The sequence below is a fragment of the Nyctereutes procyonoides genome, unplaced genomic scaffold, assembly GCF_905146905.1.
Source record: "Nyctereutes procyonoides isolate TBG_1078 unplaced genomic scaffold, NYPRO_anot_genome, whole genome shotgun sequence".
Classification (NCBI taxonomy): domain Eukaryota; kingdom Metazoa; phylum Chordata; class Mammalia; order Carnivora; family Canidae; genus Nyctereutes; species Nyctereutes procyonoides.
In genome coordinates this window covers 27,520,677-27,533,989 of record NW_026575146.1, presented here as the reverse complement: position 1 = coordinate 27,533,989, position 13,313 = coordinate 27,520,677, and the positions used below count along the sequence as shown (strand labels likewise).

Below are 13,313 nucleotides of genomic sequence, written 5' to 3'. Positions count from 1 at the left end.
GTGGGAGCAGCCTTCCCCAGGTAGCATGAGAGACAAGGCTGTGAGTGGGGGAACATAGAGGATAGGAGGCCCAGGAGAAGGAATCCCTTTTCTAAGGTGCATTTTGTTCAGTGCAGTCAAGGGGAGTGGGGTACAAAGCTGATAGTCTGGACCCCTTGTTGTTGCTTTTTTTTAAAAGATTTTTAAATTTATTTATTCATGAGACAGAGAGAGAGGTAGAGACATAGATGGAAGGAGAAGCAGGGTCCCCGAAGGGAGCTTGATACAGAACTCGATCCAAGGACCCTGAGATGAAGACCTGAGCCAAAGGGAGACACTCAACCACTGAGCCACCCAGGTGCCCCATCTGGATCCCTCATAGTAGAAATTTGATTGGCAAAGTTCTTTTCAAAACTGGAATTGGTAAAGGCTTCTTTTATCTCTTCCTATATCTAATCAGTTACTAACTTCTGGTATTTTTACCTTAAAAATTACTCTAGGACACACTGAATAAATATATAACTGTATTAATACATGATGAATGAATAAATAAATGAAGGAAGGAAGGGATGAGGCACATCAATGAAAGCTTTTGAATCCTTATCTCTTGGGTGAGATGCAACATCCTCATTTCTGGGAGATCTGTCCAAACACAACAATGTACCAGTTGCTGAGTGGGCCCAGCAATCAGTGTACAATTCTGGAAAAGGGGAATGGTTTGAATCAGGCTTGGTATTGAGGCCTTCATCTGATGAACAGGAAGATACTTAGGAAAACTAGGACAGAAAAGAATGTTGAAACTCACAAACTAGTTAGTAAACACAATTTATCTCTGGCACACAAAGCATCCTGTCTTGTTGATGACATGATTTCATTTTAAGTACTACCCCCTGGTGAACTGAGCTTCCTAAAATACTTGTTGATCTACCATGATAATCTCTGTTGGTCTGTGTGTGGTCTCTAGAGGATAGAGTGGAAGGAAGTTTGGAGAAGGAAGAGGCAGGAAACATAAGGTAGAAACCAACCAAATCAATCCAATGTCAACCACTCTTCTTATTTTACAATATCTTAGACTGTATTTTTTAATTGTTATGCCATTATTATTATTATATTTTATAATTTATTAAACTTCTATGAATTTATGTTGGCATCATTAAAACCTTTTTCTTTTTCTTTTCTTTCTTTTTTTTTTTTTTTTTGACACACAACTAATTTGTTGACCATTTAACCACACAAAAACTGCTGAGTGGCTGTCCTTTTTTAAAGTTCTTGAATTACCTTCCACTCAGCTGAAAGTGAGAAGAAATTATGGGAGGTGAAAAGTTAAGGGGTTTGGATAACTCAGATATACAACGAAGCATTCGGGTGCTTGTCAAGTTCAAGCCCCTTTTTAGTTTTTTATAATATTAGTTATAGGAAAATGTTCAGCTGCCAGGCATGGCCTGGATATCTTTCATATTTCCATCAGCTGGAAATTAGAAAAAGAAATGCATTCCATATGAAACACATTATTGAAAGACAAATTATGTAGAAATAGTTTCTCAAATGTTATCTATTTTATATAGGAAGTACCTCTAAGAAAAGCAAAGCAAGTTTTGTTGACAGGGGAGGGGATTTGGGACACCTAATCTGACATGCATGATAATGTTCATTTTGCTTTATTCCACAGCCATGTGCTTTGCTAAAACTCTGCTTACCTTGATTTGGGGTTTCTCATCTTTTCCTTTTGCTGGCTTGGCTTTAGCTTTTAAACTAAAAATAAAAATAAATGAAAGCAGAGAACAATTTTTACAAGCAAGTGTCTTACAAGAAATAACTGTAGTCCCATAAAGTTTTATCTTTTTTGATTTGTTGCAATTTGAGATGTAATAAAAACGTAAGGCAAGGTTTAACATCATGTCCTTAAGTCTAAATATAGTACTTTCCTAACTACCTTCATCAATGGAACTCACGAACTTTTAAATTTGAGTATGCCAAGATTTTTAGTGTCGCCAGCATCTGCTAGGATTCTCCTTACAGGTTTTTCAGAGGGATAGAGACTGCATGTAGGAAACTTGGCATCACTTCTATTGTTACCACATTAGATAATGTGTGACAATGTCTAATTTTTCAACAAAAAACATTTCAACAGATACCAGATTTGAAGATAATCTACTAAAATGTAAAGTTCAATATTTATCAGATAGATTATACACAAAATTTTGACTTAAAAAGGTGTAACATTTTAGCGTCAAATATATTTTATAAGCTAAGATTTAAACATATTTGGGTACTTCATATCAGATAATAGAAAACAGTATACCGAGTTTGAATTTTTCCAAGTAAACATGTACTCTGCAAACACTAAACTAACAAGATCATGTTCTCTTTCCTCCAAATGTATTATGTTTTTAAATCAAAGACATTTTAAAAAAATAATACTCTTTCTCATGTGGAGGGAAAATTTGTAATCATTCTTATGTGGCAATACTAGGACAGTAATATTAGAAATCTTAACATGTCAGCCTAATGTTTAGTGATTTTGTAAAAGTTCTATGTGTATCTACTTCACAAACATTTCTGTAAAGAGACTAATTTTTAAATTGAAAAAATCTTCCTTGTATATTAGGGAGAAATTGAATGGCCTATGAAACTTGTTAGGTCTTACGAAACTAACAGTGTCTTGGCTAACAAACAATATGCCACTCCAGGCCATTCTTTCCAACTGACTCACTAAGTCAGAGGCAAAGCATGGCGTCTAAATGCCAATGAAGACATGGCCCTTATTTTCATGATACAGTTTCATGTTTTGGATATTCTCATTCTAGTGAAAATCAAATCATGTCTATTTATCACAATCTGGGAGTTCCTTGTGTGTAAATGCTGCATCTTATTTCCCTTTGTATCTCCCCAGGCATCTCTATAGCAGCAGGGGCTAATCCAGTGTTTACTGAATTGAGTTAATCTAAGGTGGGCTATGTTCCTCTTCTAGTAATTGTGACTTCTACACTGTTGGGTTTGAGTTTTTTGTGTTTTGTTTTGTTTTGTTTTGTTTTGTTTTGTTTTGTTTGGTGTGTCCCTGGGTTAGACCATCACTCACTGATTTTTGCCCTACTTAACAGGAGCAGCTTACTAATAAAAAGTTGCCTCTTCGATTTTCAGGCTGAAGTAAATAAACAGCAAAATTTTGGAAAATGCCAGGAAGGGGTAGGAGGCAGCAGGAATGTGCTGTCAGGGATTTTTCTGTCCACTGGGGGATTTGGTGCAGTGGAAGAAAACACAGGTTTAAAAGTAAGATGAGATCATTTTCGAACTCCTGCCATTTTCCAGAAGTGGCAGCTTTTTACTGAGCTTCGATTTATCATCTGTGAAATGGGAAGAACAAGGTTTAACCTTTGGAATGTCAAGAAGAGAAAAATAAGATGTTACATGTAAAGCATTCAGGATAACACCAAACACAAAAATGGTCACTATTAAAGTTTGAATCAGAAGGATTATGGTGTGACAACATAAGAAATTTCTTTTTAGGACATATTCCTAGATAGAAATGACTCAAATTGTCAAAAAGGTTTTGAAGTGCTTCCTCTTAATTCAACAACATATGAAGAAGGCTGACCTCATCCAGAGAATTCACCTGCCAATGAGAAGACAGCCAAGTGCTCCAGCATTACAGAGGGCAACTCCCTGCCCTCCCTGGTTTGGCAGTCTGTGTCGGAGGCTACATATCTGACAAACATGGTAGAAACAAGCAGCATCCTTTAGGATCAATCAATAAGGCTAAGAGTCCTTAGGAATCTCTATGATAAGACAAAGAATCACACATTGGCTTGTAAAACAAAATCCAACCATAAAAGAAAATGATGCCATATCAACAAAAATGAAAAGACAGACAACGGAAGTTGAATACTAAACTAAAGGAAATCTCAAAGTATAATTAAATATTAAAGGCATCTCACTTCCGGGATGTGGAACTTAATCTCCTCCTCTACCCCATGGTAAATGTGAGCTGCACTTAATAATTTACTTCCAAGTAATAGGATATGGAAAGATGGGGCAGTAATTTTGCAGCAGAAAAAAACTGACAAAAACTACTTCAGCCAGGTGATAAAGGTTAACACCGCCAATGAGAACTCATGTCAATAGCACATAACCCTGACAAAATGTAATAAAGAAGGGCAGTTCACCTCTGTGTACTCTTCCCTGAAACTCATAAGTCCAGTCTAACCATAAGAAAAACATCAGACATACTCAACTTGAGTGGAAGTCTACAAAATACTTTATTACTGTTTCTTAGAGCTGTCAATCGCTTCTTGGCCTTTTGGCTAAGATCAAGTGTAGTATCTTAGAGCTGTCGAGATTGTAAAAAACAAGGAAAGAATGAGAAACTGTCACAGACTAGGGAACACAACTAAGTATCATGTCTTATGTTGGATGAGATCCTGGAAGAGAAAAAGGACATTAGTGAAAAAACTTGTGAAATCTGAATAAATCCTAAGGTTTACTTAGTAGAAATGTACCAGTGTTGGTTTCTTAGTGTGGCCGACGTATTCTGGTAACATAAGATGTTAAAAATAGGAAAAACTGCAGGAGGGATATTATTTCTACAATTTTTTAAATAAATCTAAAACTGTTCTAAATTTTTTAAAGATTATTTTAAAAGAGGAAAAAGTATTTATCAATCAGTTTTTTTCATATGTTGAAAAATTTGCAATCCATAATTGTTTATGACAGTCATGGCAAACATGAAGAGAGAGTAGTATCAAGTTATAGGAAGCTAAACCTTAGTAATACAAATAGTGGAAGACTTTAACACTCCTTTCACAGGTTTGATCTCAAATAGGCAAAACTAAAGATAAGATAAGATAGATAATTATAATAAAATACTTAATGCAGTTGAATCAGAGTACCATATCCATATTAAGGTCCACACAATAGTTAATCATATATAAGGACTTAAAGAAAACTATATAGTCCCAAAATTTGGGAGTGAACAGACCAAAGTAGTTGGCTATAATAAAATTATACCACATACACAAAAATGAATGACAAACCACCAAAAGCACAAAAAAAAACATTTTTCAGGTTTTGTTTGTTTAGGGGGAGTGGTAAAGGGAGAGGGAGAGAGAATCTTAACCAGATTCCACATCCGATGCAAGGCTCAATCTCACAACCCTGAGATCACAACCTAAGCAGGAGTCAAGAGTTGGATGCTTAATTGACTGAGCCCTCCCAGTGCCCCATTTTTCACATTTTAAAATATTCTCTGATGAAAAAAAGATAAAAGTATCAAACACTTGATTCACAGGTTATTTTGAAAATAAAAACAATAGGAGCTTTGTATATCAAAACTTAGATGATGTGGCCAGAGCAGCACTTAAACAAGAATTCTATTTTAATTATACAATGTTTTTAATATTGAAAAGAGACTGAAAGAATGCAAATGTATTCATTTCAAAAAGTCAGGGGGGAAATAAAAAATAAATCTTAGGAAAGAAAGAAAGATATATATATAAGAAATCCAGCATTTGAAAATTAGGAGATAGAATTAATAAGCAAACTCAGGATGTGAATCTTTAAGGAAAAAATGTAAATGTAAAGATAATTTTACTTAAAAAGTAAGGTGAAAACAGAAAATTAGAAATGAAGAGATGGACAAACAATGAAATATGAGCAATTACTATAGAGATCTTTATGGGTGCAAACAGCTCAATATAATGAAAGATTTTCTACACAACGCAAGTTACTTAAATTCACTTAAATAGCCATGTTATAATGTGAACAATCTATAAATTTGCTGCATAGAATATCAGTAGGTTTCCTATATGTGATTCCACCTTTCCTTCTGTGCTGTACTAAGTCTGAGGTTCTAGGACTAAGTGTCTGACATGAAGGTGAGTGGGGCTGGTCCTTGCCTATGGTCATGGACCAAAGAGGACCTGGACCTAAATAGTTGCTGCCACAGGTGCGCTCTGAAGTACCAAGTCCATGAGAACAAAAACTGGGTGCAAATAAAAGAGTATATGATATATAAAAGATAAAATGGAGCTGAGATTTTGCTTGGCTAAGCCAAGAAAGATGGTCAAGGAGAGACCAACCCACGGGTAAAGTATGAGCTATTAACAGCTCAAGCCAATTCACAACTGGAGGTCACTATCAGTTAAAAGGTAATTTTCATAAATTATTTTAATTCAAGGAAAAATCTCAAGGACAAGAAATAGATTTTTCTAAATTGATGTTTCAAAGAAGAACAGAGAAATATAGCTTACATCTTTAGCTTGCAAACACCACAATACATCCAACTGGGTTAAATGTGTGTATGCATAAATGAATACATGTGCATGCACATACAATAATAGGAGAGCACTTAAATGAATATCTGACATGATTCTCTAAGCATTAAAGTGATAAATTAACAAAAGATCCATATGCTTGTTATGTACATTTTGATGTCTGCATTCACATACATTCAATAAGTATTTGAGTCCTTACTGATTGCCAGGCACTTAGAAATACAAAGATAAGCAAAAACACATAAAGCCCTGCCTTCATAGAGTTTATAATCTAGTGTGTGTAGGAAGGTCAGGGGGAAGAGAAGTATCAAATATGAATTAAAGAATTATAGAACAAATATAAAATTAAAATTATGATAGGAAAGTTCAAGGAGGTGCATGCTTCTGTGATAGGATAAAATATGGGGATTTGATCTAAACTGTGAGCTCAGGAAAGGCCTTCCCAGAGAAGCAGTGATTGAACTGATCTCTGAGAGATGAGGAGGAAATATGTCAGTGAACTAGGAATAGTCCCTAAGAATATATTCAGCCCTTCCTTTGCTCCTACTATGCCCACTCTTTTTTTTGGGAGGGGGGGGCTTTGGCTCAATTTATTGATCATATTTACATCTATTGCGTTAGTAAGGAGGCGCCAGGGGCTGAGCCTCAGACATCATTTCTGCTCCCGAGTTTGAGGACCAGGGGATGTCTGGGTCTTATTGTCGGAGAGATCTGAGCTGCAGGGATTATTTTTCTCATTACTTCCCTCATGGCCTTGGATAACCTTCACTCCAGAGATTCTGGGCTCAGGGATTCCCTCCTCAACTCAAGGTACAAGCACTGTGATTGGGTGGACAGGCAAGGCTGAAGTCAGTCCTGGTAAGCACAAGCTGACCCAATCCATCTTCCTTCCACTGATCTTTCTCTCTTTTCCACTTGCCCCACACTGGGCAGAGCCTGGCTTGGTGAACATTTATCCCTAGACGAAGGCCCTTAACTGCTAGACCATAGCCAGCTTCCCTTAAAGGCAGGAATCTAAGCACCATCATGTTCTGTACTGGGCAGCTTCCCTATCCTGGCCTTTCTATGAAAAACAAACAGCTTTTTTGGTGAAGGAAAAGAAGGAGCAGGTGGACACGATACATTTGAGTACTAAGAATATTGAAGCAGTAATCTAATTGAGAAATAGAAAAAATTAATACATTAATCAAAGATAGTTTTACAAATCCAACCATGGGAGTTAGGAAACATGAGGGTACTTGGAGTGTAGCGATCAAGGGTCAGAGTATGCAAGCAGATGAAGCTGGAGAAGCAGGTGGTAGTCGTACAAGGCATTATAAGACAAGTTAAAAATATTTATTTTACCTTATAAGTAATAGGAAAGCAGAGTTATGTGAGAGGTGGGATGAGGAATGCGAGGTGGGAAATACAATCAGATTTTATATTGAAAAAAATGATCTGACTTCAGTGGGAAAAATGGAAGATTAGTTAGGAGGACACTACTGTAGGCAGGAAGGTATAGCAGTATGAATGTAGGTTGTTGCTGTGAAGATGGAAAAAAATTTAAGAAAGCAAGAGAAATATAAATAGTGCAGTTGACAAGGTCTTTTGATAGTTGAGAAACTGAGATCATGTGTTTGGCCTTAGACATGTTGAGCATGAAGTGTCCATTTACTATTGCTAACAACCCTAAAGTTTAAGGGATGTGAAAAATATTTTCTTTTGTGCATAGATTTAGTAATTTTGTGCATGTGGATTAGTAATTCACATGAACCACAAAAAAGATGGCTTGTTACTGGTCTATGACAACTGGGAAGACTTTGAAGCTGGAATGGACTCTATAGCTGAAGGCTGTAATCTTCTAGAGATTTCTTCACTCAATGTATCTAATAGTTATGTGATCAGCTAGGAGCTCAGCAGAAGCCATTGGCCAGAGTGCTTGTGTATTGGTCTTATCAGTTGGCTAAGCTTTCTCACAGCATGGTAGCTTCAGTGCAGTCAGACTTCTTACAAGATGACACGACACAGAGCTCCAAAGAGAACCTTCTAGTAAACAAGGTAGAAACTTCGTCACCCTTCTGCCATTGGTTATAAGCAAATCCCAAGTCCATCCAAATTCAAGGGGAAGAAACATAGATCTACCTCATCATGGAAAGAATGCCAAATAATGTATGGCCCCATATTATTTATATTCTTCCCACGTACAAAATACATTTACAACCTTCCAAAACACTTGACAAGTATTTTTGCATGATGGCATCAGGTTTAGTCTCAAAACCTAAATCCTCTAAATCAGATCCATATGTAGAGGAGTCTCCTCAAGTATACTTCCTTGGGTACAAATCCAAGAACAGAGTTCCTCTCAATTAAACTTCTATGAAGTAAAGACACAAGCTATATACCTCCTATGTTAGTCAGGGTTCTCCAGAGAAACAGAACTAATAGTATGCATATATGTATAGGAATGTACATGTTCAGAAGTTCCAAAGGCCTTTCTTAACTTTGTTCTGTTTTTCTTTTAGGTCAAGCTGACATGGTGTTTTTTAAAACTATGGCCCTCCTTCTCATCAATTCACTGTCCACTATTAGATAAAAAGCATGCCAACACATGATAATTTTCAAGATAGTCCCTCTCTTCCTTGGGTTCCCTGGGCTGGAAAGGTTAAGTCTGTGAGTCATCAATGTAATAGGTAGTAATTGCAGCCATACGTGTGTGTGAATCTGCTTACAGTGACAGAGTAAGTAGAGATCAAAGAGTGCTTATGACCAAACCTATGCTGTCAAAGAAAAAATATTAACAAAATTAAAAGGTAAAGGCAATGGGCATTTGTATTTATAATAAGTATAATGGACCAAGGTTTGATAGCCTTAATATATAAAAGATTCTTTTTAAAATAATTAATTATTAAAATTATGAATACCTAAGAAGAAAAAAATACCTAAGAAAATCTATCTCTCCAGACAGTGAAATACAAATATCTTGGACAAGCTATCAGTGAAAATAAATAAAAACAAATAAAAACAAAATTATATTAAAAAAAAACAGTCAAATTGAAAGACTCTTGAAGCGTTTGAACTCAAAGTCAGGAAGGGTAAGGTTAGGTCATCACTCACATATACTGGGGCTGTATTTTGGTACTAGAGGGCAGTGTTTGGGCAATATAGAGGACAGGTATTAGAAAATTCATTTACTTAGCAATTCCATTCCTAGAAAATAAATTTAGAGAAGTGGTTAAATATTGTGTGTGGCAATGTGCATCGACACACCGTTTTCGTACAGGAATGATAGTTGAAGCATCATTTTTAATAAAGGAAAAACAGGAGTGGTCAACATTTCCAACAATAGAGGAATGGTTAAGTAAATTATGAGATGTACATAAGATTAAGAAATAAGGATTAAGAACTAAAAAGCTAAGAATAATTATGCTTTAATAAAATAGATTACAATATGATGGTAATTGAGGAAAGCAATAAAATAGTATAAAATATGATTCCAATTTAGTTTAAAAATAAATGCATTAGAATTCAGAAGGAAATATATCAAAATGTTAACACCATTTATCTCTGTGTGATGCAATTATGGATTTTTATTTTCTCCTTTATTCTATCTAGTTTTCTTTTTCATTTTCCCACAATAAGCATGAATTACTTTAAGCAACAGAAAACAATAAAAATAATAAAAGTGAGCTTAAAAGATGTGGTACTTAAAGGCTTTTCTTTGAGCAATCGCACAAGAAAAGACTAAGTGCTTAGTAATAAAGGCCCCGAGGAAAAAGTGGACATCCCAGCACAGACGGCAGGATAAAAATGCAATATGGGGAGCACAGAAAAAGATTCAGACTGAATCAAAACAGAGACAATTCCCTTAGGTGGGTGGTTTTCTAAAAATTTGGCACAGAAATCACTTAGCCATACTCGATCTTGCCCAGAAGCATTAAAAGAAAAACAAACAAAGCTGCTGTGGCTGAAGACAGAGACAGAGCCTGGAGCTGTGCTGCCTGCCACCCTTGATCCATGCTCATGCCTTGCCTTACCCCTCACCCCCAGCAAGCTCTGCAGAAGAATAAGATGTAAGAAACGCAGTTTGAATATCAAGAAAGTCATCTTATGTTCAGGTTTATCCTCCGCCACTCTGATAAAGATGAGCTGGAAATGATCAGAATTCACCGTGTAATCTTCATGATTCAAGATCTTACAATGTAAGAAAACATGCAATTCTCCTGACAGGATAGGTTGATTCACTGATTCTCCCCAAATGCACTGGCCCACATCTGCCTTAAAACCCTCATTTAAAGTATCATGCGAGGTATTAACATCTAGAGGTGCTTGGCCTCGAAATATTGTACTTGATCTTCCGAGTTATCCAGAGTAGGAAAAACAGAAAAGACAGATAAGAGTGCATCTAAAATGGGCCATGGCACTGAGGGGCAGCTTTGGCTTGATCACCCTCCACTGTGCTTAACACCAAAAGGAAAAGAGGGGCTCAGAGACAACTGAAACATTTGGAGTGATCTTACTGAGTCTACTCAGAACTTCGCAGAGGTTGCAGCAGGTTGTCTTTTCTCACAAGAGCGCCAGTGGCTGCAGTGAAGATGAATGGGGACCTTATTTTCTCACTGCAAGAGAAACAGTAGCACAAAACACATTCTAGAAACTATACTGCCCAATGTATAACCATCAGCCGCATGAGGCTTTAAGCTCTTAAAAGGTGGCTGGTCTGAGCTGAGACATATACTAAGTGTAAAGTGCACATCAGATTGCAAGGACTTAGTACCAAAAAGGAATATAAACTACCTCGTTAATAATTTTCACCTTAATTATATATTGAAATGTATGGTTTTGGTATTTTAAGTTAAATAAAATACACAACTAAAAGTATTTTCATGCCTTACTCTTCTTTTTTTTTTTTTTTAACGTGAACTACTAGAAAATTTAAAATTACTTATGTGGCTCACATTTATGGCTGGCATTAAATTTCCACTGGACAGTACATTATAGAACAAACTGTTATAGAACAAACAGAATTGGGGCTGAGGCTGTTAGTCCCACTGGTCTTGCTTGGGATTTTTTGGTGGGGAGAGGGGAGGGTTCCTTGTTTTACAGATGAAGGGAGAGAAAACAACTCTGTCTTTTTGAGTCCTTGATGTATCAATTGGGGTTTCAGTTTCTTTGTGGAAGCAGGAAATACCAGTTGCATTCCACAATAAATGAGGGAGATGTGGACTAACCCAAAAATGCACCCAGAATGAGCTTTCTGTTGGCCTGTGCAATGGTTAGAAACTGTGTTAAGTCTGTTGGTCAATCTGGTTCTGTTTTGCTGCCAGTATTAAAAGGAGGAAGTTATTAAACAGACTCTGTATTTAAAAAATGAGTATTGACTATCAAAATGAGCTTGGGAATACTCTCTATAGTGAGAGCTGGTCTTAACTTTTATTTAGGGCTATGTCCTCTTATATGTAGGTGTAAACCTTCATGTACAATGCTTTTCTCTGAAACTAAACATAAATCTCCTGAAACCCATGGATTCTTGCCTAACACTGAGTTATAGATTTCTCCAAGAACATCTTCATTCATCATTTAAACATATTGCACAGTCTGGGTAACATAATAGTCGATTCTAAGATGCAGTTTACATTACACAGTCCCATACTTTCAAGGGCCTTAGTATTTTTATTCATTTATTCCACAGATATTTATTGAGCACTTACTGTGTGCCAGGCACTCTGCCAGGCGTTAGGGATGCCATGGGAATGATAAATAGGACAAGATCACCGACCTCTAGAAATTACAGTTGAGTGTAGAGGGTAGACATTTATCAAACAATCACATGTGAGAGTTCTGAGAAGCAAGAAACAGGGAGAATTCACAGCTTTGAGGGGAAATGAGTTGTAGATGGGAGGAGGTATAGTTCTTTCAAATATAATGGGAAGAGTAATGCCCTCAATCTGAATAGCTACAAAAGGAGCCAATGTGCTTAGCATCAAGTATGTGAGGGGAGAGCAAACGTAGATGGGATGCCTAATATATCCCAGCTACATAATCTAGACATAAAATCATTCATTATTTAGACATGGCCAACTACTCAAAGCAAGATTTAATTTCACAGAACGGCCAGGAATTAAGAGTAAACTCATGCATCAGTGCTGAATTGCAGGTTGGTGGGGGGCATACTCAGCCCATAACAGCAGAAGGAAACATTTGGCGGTAGAGACAAGCTTGTCATTATCATCTAGGAAATCCATTATGTACCAACACTGAACTTCCATACTTGCTAAGACTCTTTAGTGGGTCTAAATACCACTGCAGAAATTGAAATATAGGTCAAGATGGATGTCCAGTGACTAAGCATGCAGAATGTGGGGGAGTGGGGCATGGGAAGGGAGAAGGACGATGAACCATAAGATAAAAACCCAGCCATGGGACCTTTGCTTTCAGGAATATTCAGGAGCATTGTTGACCTGGAGAACATTGTGGAAGTCCAGTGGCTTCCATGAGCCAGGTTATATGTGTAAATGTGATCAATGCTAGAGCCCTATGACCGACCAAGGTCAGTCTCTGAGGGATGTTGCTTAATACTAACTTCCCCAGTTTGGAAGGAAACATAGGGACAGGGAGTCCCTAGTTTTTTCTGCTTTAAGTCAGTATTGCCCCCAAGTGATTTTGATACACTTTTAAAAATACTGCTTTATGTTTAAATATCTCCTAGACAGATATATTTTTGTGTGTACAGTTGAGTGAGGGACTGGATTAGGAATATATACTTCACAGGAGACTCTTTCTGGGGATTCTGATATGTACTCAACCCTAGAAAAGTACAGTTGTTTTAGGGACTGAGAGGGAGACAATGACTCACAATCTTGTCACCATTAAAACTTGGGAAGGCAACAATAGAGAAAAGGCAATGACCAGCAGAAGACATAAATGATTCTGATCAAATCTGTAAGAAGGAGATGGTACTTCAAATAGGCTCTTTTTAAAAAGATTTTTTATTTGTTCATGAGAGACACAGAGAGAGAGGCAGAGACATTGGCAGAGGGAGAAGCAGGCTCCCCACAGGGAGCCCGATGCAGGACTCGATCTCAGGAC

The 13,313-nt window shown here is 36.9% G+C and overlaps 2 long non-coding RNA genes and 1 pseudogene across 2 annotated transcripts in view; 1 reads left to right on the top strand and 2 right to left on the bottom strand.

Annotated features, from left to right (window-relative positions):
- LOC129501055 (uncharacterized) overlaps positions 1 to 13,313 on the bottom strand; it is a 71,378-nt gene that overhangs the window by 37,544 nt on the left and 20,521 nt on the right. The window lies entirely within an intron of this gene.
- LOC129501056 (uncharacterized) overlaps positions 1 to 13,313 on the bottom strand; it is a 42,256-nt gene that overhangs the window by 26,562 nt on the left and 2,381 nt on the right. The gene's annotated exons all lie outside the window — the stretch shown is intronic.
- On the top strand, positions 4,261 to 4,348 carry LOC129501115 (U2 spliceosomal RNA; annotated as a pseudogene).